Source organism: Festucalex cinctus, chromosome 6 (genome assembly GCF_051991245.1).
Source record: "Festucalex cinctus isolate MCC-2025b chromosome 6, RoL_Fcin_1.0, whole genome shotgun sequence".
Lineage (NCBI taxonomy): Eukaryota > Metazoa > Chordata > Actinopteri > Syngnathiformes > Syngnathidae > Festucalex > Festucalex cinctus.
In genome coordinates this window covers 17,680,813-17,696,973 of record NC_135416.1, presented here as the reverse complement: position 1 = coordinate 17,696,973, position 16,161 = coordinate 17,680,813, and the positions used below count along the sequence as shown (strand labels likewise).

Genomic DNA, 16,161 nt, shown 5'->3' with positions numbered 1-16,161 from the left:
CTCTCTTGTTTAAACATTATTAATGTTCAAACCTTCATAGATTTTATAAAATAATAGGTACATTACTGTATTAAAAAAAAAAGTAGCATCCAAAATTGCACCAAAAAAAATCTGCGATACAGTGAGACCACGGAAAGTGAACTGTGTTATAGCAAGGGAACACTTGAAAAAAACAAAAAAACCGTATAAATACATCTTTGGGACACTTACAACATAAAAAAAAAAACGTATTTACACGTTATTGGGAGCAAATGAGTTAAAAAGCCGCAACAGCTATTTTTAGCCATAAAAAGAATTTTGCACATGTATTAGCTATGTTGTATTATTAGCCGCAGATCTCCATGTTTTAACATGAAATATTTGCAAAGAAAAAGGTCACATGGATGGATTTTTCAAAAACGTTTATTTACCCTGAACACCAGTCATAAATAAACTGTGGCACGTTAAAAGCCGAAAGTTCAAAACATGGGGAAAAAATACTCCAGAAATTATGGTAATATAGGGTTCACTGGTGGAAAAAAATGTACAGGGCAAGTAGCCTTTTCATTGAATCTGGCTTTCTTCACCTTGAATTCAAAATTATTTTGTTCTTGTATTTCCCTTGTAGTTAAAAGTGTTTGCTTTAGTTTTGCTAGATTACTAATTGTTTTGGACAAGCATTGCTCAACTTGACATTGTAAATCATGCAGTTGAACGCAGACTTTCATCAAAGTCTATATTTATAGAGAACTTTAAAACAACCACCACTGTTTTTAGTTTTTATTTTATTTTATTTTTTTAAGATAGAACCCAGGGGCAGCAGCTACAATGAAAACAGCAAGGCCCCAGAATTGACCTCTGTGGAACGCCGTATACGTTCCATTATAGTGTACATGTGAATTCATATCGCACATGTACGTCGGCGACCACTTTCTTTTTTTTGCTCGACATAGTATGAAGGGATTACAATGATAAAGAAATCACACCACATACCATCACAACAGTCAAAAGTCGACTAATGAGTATACGAAATTCCCTGCAGCACAGATAGGCCAAACAATGTAGTGTGATCACGTGCAGCCAATGATGGCCAAGCAGGGGGTATCATCATTTATCGTCATCATGATATGAGTCGGTTGTGTGTCTTGACCTCCGCCGAAACCCTGAGAATGACTCACCGAACCGCTGGGGTTTGATCGAACCACTTTGTTCAACACTATTCAATCAGATCTCACCTGCAAATCAGTTACTCATAAAGTAGCGCAATAGTAAATGGCCTAGCACGGTGATATTCAAAATGTCGTAAAAATGCGACCAGCAGCCTTGTGCTTTTGTTCACTAAGAATCACTGAGTAGTTTAATTGTATTTAACATTTCAGTTCAGTACATGTGTGTTTAATCTTTAATAACAGTTTTGTTTTTAAATATTTATATCAATACAACCTTTAGTAAACGTATTTACACCGTAGTTTGAGTCACTGTAAGAATGACTGACAGGGTAGCTAGAAAATTCAATTTTTCAAGTGGTGAAGTGTCAAATGATGAATGGCTTATTGGGCCGTTAGGTGGATGGGTGAATAAGGTACTGTACGCCAATGGAAAATATATTAGCTTTCACTGCTAAATAATAGCTTATTGAACATAAGACTGAGCCAAAATGCCAAAAAAAAGTACATTTTATCCAACCATCCATCCATTTTCTGTCACGGATGAGCTGCCAATTGCTGGGCACATATTGAGAAACAAGCATTCACACTCACATTCACAACTTCAGACATTTATTCAATTAAGATAACGTTCTGTTTTTCAAATGTGGGAGGAAGCCAGAGTTCCCAGAATAAACTCACACAAGCACAGGACGGATATATAAACTCACACATGAAGGCTGGAGCCCAGATTCAAAACCCTAACCTCAGAAACTCTGAGGCAGATGCGCTAACCACTCAAGAACTGTGCTGCTTATATCTACAATTATGGTTAATATATTCTGTAGAAATGTGATGACGTTTTAAAAAGTTAAATCTGTAATCGCCACATATTTGACAGTGTGGCAAAAACCAACATTGGGGATTGCTTTGTACATTATTAGGGCCCGAGCAGCGACCGCTGCGAGGTCCCTATTGTTTTTCAAGGAATTCTTATTAGGGCCCGAGCAGCGACCGCTGCGAGGTCCCTATTGTTCCTGAAGGAATTCTTATTATTAGGGCCCGAGCAGCGACCGCTGCGAGGTCCCTATTGTTCCTGAAGGAATTCTTATTAGGGCCCGAGCAGCGGCGGCGGCGGTGCCGCTGCGAGGCCCTATTGTTTTTGTAGGAATTCTTCTTATTATTAGGGCCCGAGCAGCGGCGGCGGCGGTGCCGCTGCGAGGCCCTATTGTTTTTGTAGGAATTCTTATTATTATTAGGGCCCGAGCAGCGGCGGCGGCGGTGCCGCTGCGAGGCCCTATTGTTTTTGTAGGAATTCTTCTTATTAGGGCCCGAGCAGCGGCGGCGGCGGTGCCGCTGCGAGGCCCTATTGTTTTTGTAGGAATTCTTCTTATTATTATTATTCTTATTAGGGCCCGAGCAGCGACCGCTGCGAGGTCCCTATTGTTCCTGAAGGAATTCTTATTATTAGGGCCCGAGCAGCGACCGCTGCGAGGTCCCTATTGTTCCTGAAGGAATTCTTATTATTAGGGCCCGAGCAGCGACCGCTGCGAGGTCCCTATTGTTCCTGAAGGAATTCTTATTAGGGCCCGAGCAGCGGCGGCGGCGGTGCCGCTGCGAGGCCCTATTGTTTTTGTAGGAATTCTTCTTATTATTATTCTTATTATTATTCTTCTCCGCAAACAATCGCATTTTTGAGACACTAAACGTGACCGAAAACTCACCAAACTTTACACGCACATCAGGCCTGGCGAAAAATTTGATATTTTAAAGTCGCCATACATGATAACAGAAAAATGGCTCCTTAGCGCCCCCTACATAGGTTAAACGGATCCCTGTCCTGCTACGATTGTCCGACGGCTATGAAAATTGTGTGGCACCTGTAGCACATCCCAATGAACAAAAACCTCTTTGAAGTGTGTACCCTAAAATAGACAGAAAGTGAGGTATGAGTATTTAAATGTCCAATTTTGGCCCAGTTTTGCATATTTACAGGGGTCATACTTTTGCCCGCTTCTCCTACACGGTTAACCCGATTGACTTCAAACTTGGGATGTACCATCTCAACACCTGGGACAACATCATTGTGAAAAATGAAAAGTTTTTGATATACTATATGACAGCGGCGGCGCATCAAATTTAGAGTTTAAAAATTCTTACTTCACGAGGCATTGCCGGTTGTACGTTTAATCTAGAGCTACGAAAATTGGTACACATATGTAACAGACTATGACCTACAAAAAACTCTTTTTGAACCATATGCTAAACCTAACAGGAAGTCCACCATTTTGATTTATTTTGGAACGTGTTGCCATTTTTTTGGCCATTTCATTGGGGTCTTATTTTAACGAACTCCTCCTACAGTGTTTATCCGATCATCTTCAAACTTGGTGTGATTCATCTTAAGATGTTGAAGATGAAAAGTTATTGAAAGCTTTGTATTTCGTCGCACGCTGTTGTCATGGCATGCACTGTTTGCAAAGGAAAAAAAGTATCCTTAAAGAAGCATTGCCAGTTGTACGAAGCAGCTAGAGCTACGAAAATTTGTAGACATATGTAACAGCCCAAGATGTACAAAAAAGTCTCTTGGTGCCCTGTGCTAAACCCAACAGGAAGTCCCCCAGGGGCCGGGCATCACATTTTGAGCTAAAAAACTCCTCTTTAACAAAGCATACCCGGCTGTACGTTTCACCTAGAGTTACCAAAATTTGTAGAGGTATATAACAGCCCTCGAGGTACAAAAAACTCTTTTTGAACCATATGCTAAACCTAACAGGACGTCCGCCATTTTGATTTACTTTGGAATGTGTTGCCATTTTTTTTTGGCCATTTCATAGGAGTCATATTTTAACAAACTGCTCCTACAGAGTTTATCCGATCATCTTCAAACTTGGTGTGATTCATCTTAAGATGTTGAAAATGAAAAGTTATTGAAAGTTTTTTATTTCGTCACACGCTGTTATCGTGGCATGCACTTTTTGCAAAGGAAAAAAATCCTTCTTAATGAAGCATTCCCAGTTGTACGAAGCAGCTAGAGCGACGAAAAATTGTAGACATATGTAACAGCCCAGGATGTACAAAAATGTCTCTTGGTGCCATGTGCTAAACGCAACAGGAAGTCCCCCAGGGGCCGGGCATCACATTTTGAGCTAAAAAATTCCTCTTTAACGAAGCATTCCCGGTTGTACGTTTCACCTAGCGCTATGATAATTTGCAGGCATACATAAGAGCCCACGATGTACAAAAAAGTCTCTTGGAACCATGTGCTAAACCAAACAGGAAGTCCGCCATTTTGATTTATGATGGGATTTGTTGCCATTTTTTGTGGCCTTTTTCAGGGGTCATATTTTAACGAACCCCTCCTACAAAATTTATCCGACTGTCTTCAAACTTGGTATGTTTCATCTTAAGATGTTTAAGATGCAAAGTAATCGAAAGTTTTTTATTTTGTCACACGCTGTTGCCATAGCAATGCATTGGAATTGCACACCATATTTTGCGTTTTGATTAAACAGACAAAGCATTCCCGGTTGTACGTTTCACCTAAAGCTATGATAATTTGCAGGCAAACATAAGAGCTCAGGATGTACAAAAAAGTCTCTTGGAGCCATATGCTAAACCAATCAGGAAGTCCACCATTTTGATTTACGTTGGGATTTGTAGCCATTTTTTGTGGCCTTTTTTAGGGGTCATATTTTAACGAACTCCTCCTACAAAATTTATCCGACTGTCTTTAAACTTGGTGTGCTTCATCTTAAGATGTTTAAGATGCAAAGTTATCGAAAGTTATTTATTTTGTCGCACGCCGTTGTCATGGCGATGCATTGTTTGCCAAGTAAAATGCTGCTTTTTTGTTTTGGTCTAAACATGTGCAAAAACTCATGAAACTTTACACACACATCAGGCTTGTCATCAGCATGAATATTTTAGAGATTTCTTATTCAATTTGCAATAAATGGTTCAATAGCGCCCTCTAGACATTCTTATGAAGCTTTTGCAAATGTTTTGTGTTTTATGATTCAGCTAGATTTGTAAAAATTGGGATACCTATCAGCCTAAGACTTACAAAAAGGTTCCTAAAGCCATATGCTGAATCAAAAAGGAAGTCTGCAATTTTGATTTACTTTGGTATTTGTAGCCATATTTTGGGGCCTTTTATAGGGGTCATATTTTCAACAGAACTTATCAGATCGTCTTCATTCTTTGGCGTGTTTCATCTTAAGATATTTAAGATGAAAAGTTATTGAATTTTTTTATTTTGTCACACGCCTTTGCTGTAGCCATGCATTGTTTGTGAAGAAAAATGCTTTTTTGAGAGTCTAAATATGGGTGAAAACTCACAAAACTTTGCACACACACCAGACCTGTCTGGAACATGAATATTTTATTTAGAGATTTGTTGTGCAATTTGTAATAAATGGCTCAATAGCGCCCTCTAGACATTTTTATGAAGTCTTTCCGATTATATGATTCAGCTAGATGTGTGAATTTTGGCAGGCATGCCGAATATATTCAAAAAGTATTCTATATAGCCATGTGCCAATCCATTTTGATTTTATTTTGTTAATTGTGCATCGTTTTTGGCCTTTCCATGAAACTTTAAAAACACAAAGCATGGCAAAAACGTTTACAATTTAGATGGTTTCCTATTTGACAGTACCCCAACATGCCAGTACCCCGACGTGCAAATACCCCAACGTGGCCCGGGTTGCGAGGGATCTTTATAGCTGCTCGCAGCTCTAGTTCTTCTACTTCTTCTTCTTTTTCTTTGTTATTATTCTTTTCCGCAAACAACCACATTTGTGAGGCACTAAACATGAACGAAAACTCACCAAACTTTACACGCAGATCGGGCCTGGCGAAAAATTTGATATTTTAAAGTCGCCATACATGATAACAGAAAAATGGCTCTGTAGCGCCACCTACATAGGTTTAACGGATCCCTGTCCCGCTACGATTGTCCTATGGCTATGAAAATTGTGTGGCACCTGTAGCACATCCAGATGAACAAAAACCTCTTTGATATGTGTACCCTAAAATAGACAGGAAGTGAGGTATGAGTATTTAAATGTCCAATTTTTGCCAATTTTTACACTTTTACAGAGGTCATACTTTTGCCCGCTTCTCCTACACGGTTAACCCGATTGACTTCAAACTTGGGCTGTACCATCTCAACACCTGGGACAACATCATGGTAAAAAATCTAAAGTTTTTGACATACTATATGACGGTGGCGGGGCATCAAATTTACAGTTTCAAAATTCTTACTTAACGAAGCATTGCCGGTGGTACGTTTAATCTAGAGCTACGAAAATTGGTACACATATGTAACAGACTATGATCTACAAAAAAGCCTGTTGGTGCCATATGCTAAACCTAACAGGAAGTCCGCCCGAGGCGAGGCATCAAATATTGTGTTTCAAAATTCTAACTTAATGAAGCATTCCCGGCTGTACATTTCACAGAGAGTTACCAAAATTTGAAGACATATGTAACAGCCCTCAAGGTACAAAAAACTCTTTTTGAACCATATGCTAAACCGAACAGGAAGTCCGCCATTTTGATTTACTTTGGAACGTGTTGCCATTTTTTGGGCCATTTCATAGGGGTCTTATTTTAACGAACTCCTCCTACAGAGTTTATCCGATCATCTCCAAACTTGGTGTGATTCATCTTAAGATGTTGAAGATGAAAAGTTATTGAAAGCTTTTTATTTTGTCGCACGCTGTTGCCGTGGCATGCACAGTTTGCAAAGGAAAAAATTCCTTCTTAATGAAGCATTCCCAGTTGTACGAAGCAGCTAGAGCTACGAAAATTTGGAGACAAATATAACAGCCCACGATGTACAAAAAAGTCTCTTGGTGCCATGTGCTAAACCCAACAGGAAGTACCGTAGGGGCCGGGCATCACATTTTGAGCTAAAAAACTCCTCTTTAACGAAGCATTCCCGGTTGTACGTTTCACCTAGCACTATGATAATTTAGAGGCATACATAAGAGCCCACGATGTACAAAAAAGTCTCTTGGAACCATCTGCTAAACCAAACAGGAAGTCCGCCATTTTGATTTACGTTGGGATTTGTAGCCATTTTTTGTGGACTTTATTAGGGGTCATACTTTAACGAACTCCTACAAAATTTATCCGACTGTCTTCAAACTTGGTGTGCTTCATCTTAAGATGTTTAAGATGCAAAGTTATCGAAAGTGTTTTATTTTGTCGCACGCCGTTGCCATAGCGGTGCATTGTTTGCCAAGTAAAATGCTGCTTTTTTTTTTTTTTTTTGTCTAAACATGCGAAAACTCATGAAACTTTGCACACACATCAAACTTGCCATAAAAAATGAACATTTTATTTTTAATTTATTTAAATTTATTTAATTTTCAATAAATGGCTCAATAGCGCCATCTCAAAAATTTTTATGAAGCTTTTGGAAATGTATGATTCAGCTAGATGTGAAAAAATTTGGATACCTATCAGCCTAAGACTTACAAAAAAGTTTCTAAAGCCATATGCTAAACCAAACAGGAAGTCTGACATTTTGATTAACTTTGGTATTTGATGCCATTTTTGGGGCCTTTTATAGGCGTCATATATTCTTTGGCGCTTTTCATCTTAAGATATTTAAGATGAAAAGTTATTGACATTTTTTATTTTGTCGCACGCCTTCGCTGTAGCGATGCATTGTTTGAAAAGAAAAATGTTTTTTATATGATTCAGCTAGATGTGTGAATATTGGGAGGCATACCTATCAGCCAAATACCTAGACAAAGTATTTAATAGCAATGTGAACAAAACCACAAAGCATGGCAAAAACAATTACAATTTAGACAGTTTCTTATGAAACAGTACCCTAACGTGCCAGTACCCCGACGTGCAAATACCCCAACGTGGCACGAGTTGCGAGGGCCCTTTATAGCTGCTCGCAGCTCTAGTTATTATTCTTCTTCTTCTTCTTTTTCTTTGTTATTATTCTTTTCCGCAAACAACCACATTTTTGAGGCACTAAACATGAACGAAAACTCACCAAACTTTACACGCAGATCGGGTCTGGCGAAAAATTTGATATTTTAAAGTCGCCATACATGATAACAGAAAAATGGCTCTGTAGCGCCACCTACATAGGTTTAACGGATCCCTGTCCCGCTACGATTGTCCTATGGCTACGAAAATTGTGTGGCACCTGTAGCACATCCAGATGAACAAAAACCTCTTTGATATGTGTACCCTAAAATAGACAGGAAGTGAGGTATGAGTATTTGAATGTCCAATTTTGGCCCATTTTTGCACATTTACAGGGGTCATACTTTTGCCCGCTTCTCCTACACGGTTAACCCGATTGACTTCAAACTTGGGCTGTACCATCTCAACACCTGGGACAACATCATGGTAAAAAATCTAAAGTTTTTGACATACTATATGACGGTGGCGGGGCATCAAATTTACAGTTTCAAAATTCTTACTTAACGAAGCATTGCCGGTGGTACGTTTAATCTAGAGCTACGAAAATTGGTACACATATGTAACAGACTATGATCTACAAAAAAGCCTGTTGGTGCCATATGCTAAACCTAACAGGAAGTCCGCCAGAGGCGAGGCATCAAATTTTGTGTTTCAAAATTCTAACTTAATGAAGCATTCCCGGCTGTACATTTCACCTAGAGTTACCAATATTTGAAGACATATGTAACAGCCCTCAAGGTACAAAAAACTCTTTTTGAACCATATGCTAAACCGAACAGGAAGTCCGCCATTTTGATTTACTTTGGAACGTGTTGCCATTTTTTGGGCCATTTCATAGGGGTCTTATTTTAACGAACTCCTCCTACAGAGTTTATCCGATCATCTCCAAACTTGGTGTGATTCATCTTAAGATGTTGAAGATGAAAAGTTATTGAAAGCTTTTTATTTTGTCGCACGCTGTTGCCGTGGCATGCACAGTTTGCAAAGGAAAAAATTCCTTCTTAATGAAGCATTCCCAGTTGTACGAAGCAGCTAGAGCTACGAAAATTTGGAGACAAATGTAACAGCCCACAATGTACAAAAAAGGCTCCTGGTGCCATGTGCTAAACCCAACAGGAAGTCCCGTAGGGGCCGGGCATCACATTTTGAGCTAAAAAACTCCTCTTTAACGAAGCATTCCCGGTTGTACGTTTCACCTAGCGCTATGATAATTTAGAGGCATACATAAGAGCCCACGATGTACAAAAAAGTCTCTTGGAACCATGTGCTAAACCAAACAGGAAGTCCGCCATTTTGATTTATGATGGGATTTGTAGCCTTTTTTTGTGGCCTTTTTTAGGGGTCATATTTTAACTCCTCCTACAAAATTCATCCGACCGTGTTCAAACTTGGTGTGTTTCATCTTAAGATGTTTAAGATGCAAATTTATCGAAAGTTTTTTATTTTGTCGCACGCTGCTGCTATAGCGATGCATTGGTTGCCAAGTAAAGTGCTGCTTTGTTTTTTTTTTATCTATACATGTGTGAAAACTCGTGAAACTTTGCACACACATCAGACTTGTCATTAACATGAATTTTTAGAGATTTCTTGTGCAATTTGCAATAAATCGCACCCTCTATACATTTTTTATGGAGCATTTCCGATTGGATGATTCAAGCGCGAAATAACTAAAGATGACTTGACTTGACCTAGATTTGTGAAAACTCAGAGGCATACCTATTATATTATTATTATTTTTTGTACCTTACAAGATTATCTCTTGTGCCACATTAAACCCCTTTGCAGGCCTGAGCCAAACCACGGTCCATACATTTGATACCACTGCTTTATTTCAATGGTCAAGTACTTCATAACCACACCTACTTATGCTTGTCCTTGCATATATAGTAGACAACAAAGAGCTCTTTCAACAAAAGACATTTCCATCTACAAAGTCATACAAGGTAAGCACTCTATAAATTCTGCAATCACTACACTTCTATTCCTAAATTATCACTTCAAATACCAACAATGGTTAATACAGCTACAAATTTCTTGTATGTTTATGAAGTATGATACTGTATTTATTTCTACTCCTTTGCTTTTCTACAGAACATGAACAAATCACCAAGCAAATTCTCTTTTGATAAAGACCCTCTAATCATCTCCATACGCAAAGATTGCCAACTTTTTTCCGTAAGTATACAATACATAAACTAAACAGGACAACTTTCTCAATCATATACAGTATGCCATACATATATGTATTAAGTTCTCATTTATTAACAGGTTTGTTAAAGGCACCTTTAGTGTGTTTTTCTGTTTGTAATGTTTCTCCACGAGCACGTCTAGCCATTGATATCATGTAGAACACATATGCTAACCTTTTAGAGACAATTGAAGCTTACTTGCACAGTAGCCACTATCTTAACCACTTAATTCACATGTCTACTTGACAACTTATTACATGTAGTGAAATGGTACTTTGTGCGTCTTATGCTTTTTTCTGAACACTGCTTTTCAACTCTTTCCTTAAAACCAATACATGCGGTACTGTTATACTGTATAAATATATATGTCCGTGTGTATATATTTGTATATTCTTTCAAATAAACTCGTTTTGACACACACAGCCATTGAGTAACATGCAACACGACCACAACGTTTTGCACCAACACGTTACACTTACATAACCATTTATGTACCTGTCGTATCCTTACTTTTATTCATCATTTCATCACACAATCCTAAAACATTGCTTTTTGACCCAGATGATTCAACTATACCATTTTTGCGTGTCTTATTACTTACTAGCTATATTATTTATTAACGGGCAAAAACTATGAATATAAGATCACCGTCAAATATTACGTCTGTAATATCCATATACAGTGCATTACATAATATGCATTTGTATTAAGACACTACCATGCTAAAAATATGCACACGACTGTTCTGTAAACTACACCTAAGACAACCAAACTTCACAGATCTAACATGATTCTTCATTCTTTTTTGTTCTACAGATGTATCAAATGCTGCCACAGAGACAGAAGAAGCCACTGAGGACATGCACGAAGACGATGATCACAATATAACAGGACAGGTTAACCCCCCTGAAGTTTTAGCCCGCAGGTCAAAGCGTCCTAGGACTAATTCATCCATGGAGGTTACATTATCCTAAGACAGACTATGTGCTAACCCAAACTCTTTGACCCCAAGGGATTCATCTGTCCCAGAAAACTTTTACACTAAAGAGTTTATCTGTCCTAGGGCGCTGTTAACCCCAGGTTAAAGTGTTATTTAATCTGTCCTGTTACAACAGCTATACATAAACAGCTGCATTCCTCTCCTGTTCCATCTCTCGCACTTCTTTCATCTCTTTTTCTCCTCTACTTATACCTATGCTTGCTCATGTGCTTTTTTCCCCTTTAGATGATGTCATTGGTTAGCCTGCTTCAAAGCTACATTTTTTCTTGAATAACTGTCACACATTTACTGTTTGCTGGACCCTACAAAACTGTCACAATACTTCACTATGTCATGAATACATATGTGTTGCACAGCGACACCACATTAAGAGTCATCAAAAAGCTTTTTATTTGATCACACACCATCTCTGTGCCATGCAATGTTTTCAAATGAACAGATGCTGGTTTTGAATATCAAACGAGCGACTTTTCATGAAACTTTGCACACACATCAGAAAGTCCACACTTTTGAATTTATTTTGGGAATTGTGCATCATTTTTGGCCTTTTACTGCACCTTTTTACACACAAGGCACGGCAAATGCATTTCTATTTTCCATGGTCCTTGTCTATTTAACAGTACCCCAACGTGCAAGTCCCCCGACTTGCATATACCCCAACGTGGCCCGGGTTGCGAGGGCCCTTTATAGCTGCTCGCAGCTCTAGTTATTCTTCTTCTTCTTCTTCTTCTTTTTCTTTGTTATTATTCTTTTCCGCAAACAACCACATTTTTGAGGCACTAAACATGAACGAAAACTCACCAAACTTTACACACAGATCGGGTCTGGCGAAAAATTTGATATTTTAAAGTCGCCATACATGATAACAGAAAAATGGCTCTGTAGCGCCACCTACATAGGTTTAACGGATCCCTGTCCCGCTACGATTGTCCTATGGCTACGAAAATTGTGTGGCACCTGTAGCACATCCAGATGAACAAAAACCTCTTTGATATGTGTACCCTAAAATAGACAGGAAGTGAGGTATGAGTATTTGAATGTCCAATTTTGGCCCATTTTTGCACATTTACAGGGGTCATACTTTTGCCCGCTTCTCCTACACGGTTAACCCGATTGACTTCAAACTTGGGATGTACCATCTCAACACCTGGGACAACATCATGGTAAAAAATCTAAAGTTTTTGACATACTATATGACGGTGGCGGGGCATCAAATTTACAGTTTCAAAATTCTTACTTAACGAAGCATTGCCGGTGGTACGTTTAATCTAGAGCTACGAAAATTGGTACACATATGTAACAGACTATGATCTACAAAAAAGCCTGTTGGTGCCATATGCTAAACCTAACAGGAAGTCCGCCAGAGGCGAGGCATCAAATTTTGTGTTTCAAAATTCTAACTTAATGAAGCATTCCCGGCTGTACATTTCACCTCGAGTTACCAATATTTGAAGACATATGTAACAGCCCTCAAGGTACAAAAAACTCTTTTTGAACCATATGCTAAACCGAACAGGAAGTCCGCCATTTTGATTTACTTTGGAACGTGTTGCCATTTTTTGGGCCATTTCATAGGGGTCTTATTTTAACGAACTCCTCCTACAGAGTTTATCCGATCATCTCCAAACTTGGTGTGATTCATCTTAAGATGTTGAAGATGAAAAGTTATTGAAAGCTTTTTATTTTGTCGCACGCTGTTGCCGTGGCATGCACAGTTTGCAAAGGAAAAAATTCCTTCTTAATGAAGCATTCCCAGTTGTACGAAGCAGCTAGAGCTACGAAAATTTGGAGACAAATGTAACAGCCCACGATGTACAAAAAAGTCTCTTGGTGCCATGTGCTAAACCCAACAGGAAGTCCCGTAGGGGCCGGGCATCACATTTTGAGCTAAAAAACTCCTCTTTAACGAAGCATTCCCGGTTGTACGTTTCACCTAGCGCTATGATAATTTAGAGGCATACATAAGAGCCCACGATGTACAAAAAAGTCTCTTGGAACCATGTGCTAAACCAAACAGGAAGTCCGCCATTTTGATTTATGATGGGATTTGTAGCCTTTTTTTGTGGCCTTTTTTAGGGGTCATATTTTAACTCCTCCTACAAAATTCATCCGACCGTGTTCAAACTTGGTGTGTTTCATCTTAAGATGTTTAAGATGCAAATTTATCGAAAGTTTTTTATTTTGTCGCACGCTGCTGCTATAGCGATGCATTGGTTGCCAAGTAAAGTGCTGCTTTGTTTTTTTTTTATCTATACATGTGTGAAAACTCGTGAAACTTTGCACACACATCAGACTTGTCATTAACATGAATTTTTAGAGATTTCTTGTGCAATTTGCAATAAATCGCACCCTCTATACATTTTTTATGGAGCATTTCCGATTGGATGATTCAAGCGCGAAATAACTAAAGATGACTTGACTTGACCTAGATTTGTGAAAACTCAGAGGCATACCTATTATATTATTATTATTTTTTGTACCTTACAAGATTATCTCTTGTGCCACATTAAACCCCTTTGCAGGCCTGAGCCAAACCACGGTCCATACATTTGATACCACTGCTTTATTTCAATGGTCAAGTACTTCATAACCACACCTACTTATGCTTGTCCTTGCATATATAGTAGACAACAAAGAGCTCTTTCAACAAAAGACATTTCCATCTACAAAGTCATACAAGGTAAGCACTCTATAAATTCTGCAATCACTACACTTCTATTCCTAAATTATCACTTCAAATACCAACAATGGTTAATACAGCTACAAATTTCTTGTATGTTTATGAAGTATGATACTGTATTTATTTCTACTCCTTTGCTTTTCTACAGAACATGAACAAATCACCAAGCAAATTCTCTTTTGATAAAGACCCTCTAATCATCTCCATACGCAAAGATTGCCAACTTTTTTCCGTAAGTATACAATACATAAACTAAACAGGACAACTTTCTCAATCATATACAGTATGCCATACATATATGTATTAAGTTCTCATTTATTAACAGGTTTGTTAAAGGCACCTTTAGTGTGTTTTTCTGTTTGTAATGTTTCTCCACGAGCACGTCTAGCCATTGATATCATGTAGAACACATATGCTAACCTTTTAGAGACAATTGAAGCTTACTTGCACAGTAGCCACTATCTTAACCACTTAATTCACATGTCTACTTGACAACTTATTACATGTAGTGAAATGGTACTTTGTGCGTCTTATGCTTTTTTCTGAACACTGCTTTTCAACTCTTTCCTTAAAACCAATACATGCGGTACTGTTATACTGTATAAATATATATGTCCGTGTGTATATATTTGTATATTCTTTCAAATAAACTCGTTTTGACACACACAGCCATTGAGTAACATGCAACACGACCACAACGTTTTGCACCAACACGTTACACTTACATAACCATTTATGTACCTGTCGTATCCTTACTTTTATTCATCATTTCATCACACAATCCTAAAACATTGCTTTTTGACCCAGATGATTCAACTATACCATTTTTGCGTGTCTTATTACTTACTAGCTATATTATTTATTAACGGGCAAAAACTATGAATATAAGATCACCGTCAAATATTACGTCTGTAATATCCATATACAGTGCATTACATAATATGCATTTGTATTAAGACACTACCATGCTAAAAATATGCACACGACTGTTCTGTAAACTACACCTAAGACAACCAAACTTCACAGATCTAACATGATTCTTCATTCTTTTTTGTTCTACAGATGTATCAAATGCTGCCACACAGACAGAAGAAGCCACTGAGGACATGCACGAAGACGATGATCACAATATAACAGGACAGGTTAACCCCCCTGAAGTTTTAGCCCGCAGGTCAAAGCGTCCTAGGACTAATTCATCCATGGAGGTTACATTATCCTAAGACAGACTATGTGCTAACCCAAACTCTTTGACCCCAAGGGATTCATCTGTCCCAGAAAACTTTTACACTAAAGAGTTTATCTGTCCTAGGGCGCTGTTAACCCCAGGTTAAAGTGTTATTTAATCTGTCCTGTTACAACAGCTATACATAAACAGCTGCATTCCTCTCCTGTTCCATCTCTCGCACTTCTTTCATCTCTTTTTCTCCTCTACTTATACCTATGCTTGCTCATGTGCTTTTTTCCCCTTTAGATGATGTCATTGGTTAGCCTGCTTCAAAGCTACATTTTTTCTTGAATAACTGTCACACATTTACTGTTTGCTGGACCCTACAAAACTGTCACAATACTTCACTATGTCATGAATACATATGTGTTGCACAGCGACACCACATTAAGAGTCATCAAAAAGCTTTTTATTTGATCACACACCATCTCTGTGCCATGCAATGTTTTCAAATGAACAGATGCTGGTTTTGAATATCAAACGAGCGACTTTTCATGAAACTTTGCACACACATCAGAAAGTCCACACTTTTGAATTTATTTTGGGAATTGTGCATCATTTTTGGCCTTTTACTGCACCTTTTTACACACAAGGCACGGCAAATGCATTTCTATTTTCCATGGTCCTTGTCTATTTAACAGTACCCCAACGTGCAAGTCCCCCGACTTGCATATACCCCAACGTGGCCCGGGTTGCGAGGGCCCTTTATAGCTGCTCGCAGCTCTAGTTATTCTTCTTCTTCTTTTTCTTTGTTATTATTCTTTTCCGCAAACAACCACATTTTTGAGGCACTAAACATGAACGAAAACTCACCAAACTTTACACGCAGATCGGGCCTGGCGAAAAATTTGATATTTTAAAGTCGCCATACATGATAACAGAAAAATGGCTCTGTAGCGCCACCTACATAGGTTAAACGGATCCCTGTCCCGCTACGATTGTCCGACGGCTATGAAAATTGTGTGGCACCTGTAGCACATCCC

General features: G+C 38.5%; 2 long non-coding RNA genes across 3 annotated transcripts in view; both read left to right on the top strand.

Moving 5' to 3' along the window:
• The window catches only part of LOC144021281 (uncharacterized), a 90,014-nt gene extending 78,047 nt beyond the window's left edge, over positions 1 to 11,967 (top strand). The window contains exons 2-4 of one of the 2 annotated variants that reach the window (XR_013284093.1): positions 9,972 to 10,027; positions 10,176 to 10,259; positions 11,090 to 11,967. This is a non-coding gene — a long non-coding RNA (uncharacterized LOC144021281). Of the gene's footprint in view, positions 1 to 9,885; positions 10,028 to 10,175; positions 10,260 to 11,089 lie in introns of those variants that run through there. The other variant, XR_013284092.1, reaches the window with a different exon arrangement.
• A 1,738-nt stretch (positions 11,968 to 13,705) lies between these two features.
• LOC144021247 (uncharacterized) lies at positions 13,706 to 15,942 on the top strand. The gene is made up of 3 exons (XR_013284082.1): positions 13,706 to 13,953; positions 14,102 to 14,185; positions 15,016 to 15,942. It is a non-coding gene; the product is annotated as an uncharacterized LOC144021247 (long non-coding RNA).
• The last annotated feature ends 219 nt before the right edge of the window (positions 15,943 to 16,161 follow it).